The sequence below is a fragment of the Monopterus albus genome, unplaced genomic scaffold (genome assembly GCF_001952655.1).
Source record: "Monopterus albus unplaced genomic scaffold, M_albus_1.0 scaffold6.1, whole genome shotgun sequence".
Lineage (NCBI taxonomy): Eukaryota > Metazoa > Chordata > Actinopteri > Synbranchiformes > Synbranchidae > Monopterus > Monopterus albus.
In genome coordinates, this window is record NW_018127886.1 from 5,512,730 (window position 1) to 5,514,929 (window position 2,200).

The window sequence follows — 2,200 nt, forward strand, 5'->3', positions numbered from 1 at the left end:
GCATTTAGAATGAGGTTTGAAAGTTATGCAAGAAAAACCACAGGCGGGACATTCACTAGAATTTCAGTGAGTGGACTACAAGGAAAGCGGTAAAGATGTCACATTTCTGCAAATCTGTGTATTGCTTGCTCAACAGCTATTTTATAAATTGCTGACACAGTCTGTTAGTGGCTGATAGTTGCAGTATGGACTGATAGTTCATGTCCTGTGCTCTCCCTTTGCCCAGCTGTGAGTGTGTCTCTCCTCTACAGGTGACCCTGGAGAATATCACATCCAGCACCCAGACTATCAACACAGGAGACCCCCGGGGATGTGCGCTCTTCCTGCTGCTGTTTTCCCTCTACACCACCAGCTGCACCTCAGGGGACCCCTCTGTTAGACTCCTCAAGTTTGCAGGTGACACAGCGATCATCTGTCTCATCTGAGACAGTGACAAGTCAGCCTACAGATGGGAGGTGAATAGCTGGCCCTGTGGTGTGGAGCTGAACATGCTCACAACAGTGGAGATGACAGTGTACTTTAGGAAGAACCCCCTCACCATACTTGGCAGCACTGTATCAGCAGTAAAGTCCTTCAAGTTCCTGGGCTCCACTATCTCCCAGGACCTGAAGTGAACAACATCAGCACCATCATTAAGAAGGCATAGCAGAGGATGTACTTCCTGCGCCAGCTCAGGAAGTTCAACCTGCCCCAGGAGCTGCTGATACAGTTCTACAGAGGAATCAGAGTCTGTTTCTCTGCTCATCCATTACTGTCTGGTTTGGCTCAGCAACCAAACAGGACAGGAACAGACTCCAGTGGACAGTCAGGACTGCAGAATCATCGGTGCCAGCCTGCCCTCCATGGAGGACCTGTACACCTCACGGGTATTTATTTATTTTTTTCCTAATGCAGAGTTCTTCACAGATGCACACGTCACACCAAACTTACTGTATTAGCTGCACTTGTATTGACTCCAGTGCTCAGCAGCACAGCTGTGCACGTTGGCCACCAGAGGGCTCACATACAACCTTTGCAGCACTCACAGTGGTGAATAAACTTTTAGAAAAATCAGATATCCAGATTATGCAATGGATCAGCACCAAAATCCAATCTATTGTTCCATGGCCCATACCCTACCTCTCCAAAAAAAAAAACTTAATTAAAATCCGTTCATTACTTTTTGAGTTATGCTGTTAACAAACAAACTAACAAACAGGATATTCAGGTAACATTAATTAATAACTCTACCACTTACACTTGAATTGATATCTAAAACCTCCATCCAAACATATGACTGTAGGTTTTTGAATCCCACTCCCCTCTTATCCAGTCTAGATAAAAAGTTCTGCCAATTTGTTGCCACTCAGATGGCGCCTGTAAAGTGTTACAGCCCAGGCCTGATGCATATCAATGGGCAATGAACCAAACCAATTGCTAAAGACATTTCTGATATTTGGGAGACCATTTCCATCATCCATTGCAGTTTAATGTCATCTAGAAAATGAGACACAGCTCCATGGATAGCCTTGTGTAAAACTGATAGAATACACTTTTGCAATAGGTCAGTTTCAAAGTATTCTTCTCTCAGGCTGTCCTAGATAGAAAGAGCTGTGGTGTGTCATAAACTAGTCCCATATCATCAGAGCTCCACAACAACAAAAATGTTTCTAAAAAGGTGGAGTAGCAGACGGATCAAACAGCTCAGCGACACCAGGTCCATGCTAGTCCATGGAAAAGATTCATCATCGACCTACATCTGGAACCAAAACACCAGTTAACAGATGAGTTTTAATGTTGAGTCGGTGTGTAACTTCGCTAAAACAATGTCGGACTCCGTAGTTTTCTCTGGACCCCTACCCAATGTGACCAGTGATGACATGTTTAGCTGCATGTCGTCATTCAACCGCTGGCTGTCTAGGTGGTGCCCAGAAAATAACGTGGGCTTCATAGACAACTGGAAAACATTTTGGGGAAAACCTTGTCTGATTAGTAGAGATGGCATCCATCCCACTTTGGGTGGTGCGGCTCTCTTATCTAGAAATCTGGACGAGTTTGTTTTACAACCTAAATTATGACAACCCAGAGTTGAGTCCAGGATGCAGGGTCGCAGTCTTACACGCCTCGCTGCTGTCTCCTTGCAGCTGCTACCCACCCAACGCTCCCAGTACCCCATAGAGACTGTGTCTGCCCCCCACCCACCTAAATTATATAAATCAAG

The 2,200-nt window shown here is 45.3% G+C and overlaps 1 protein-coding gene across 2 annotated transcripts in view; it reads right to left on the reverse strand.

The window, feature by feature from the left end:
• The window catches only part of LOC109972122 (tumor necrosis factor receptor superfamily member 1A), an 18,729-nt gene that overhangs the window by 10,831 nt on the left and 5,698 nt on the right, over positions 1–2,200 (reverse strand). The window lies entirely within an intron of this gene.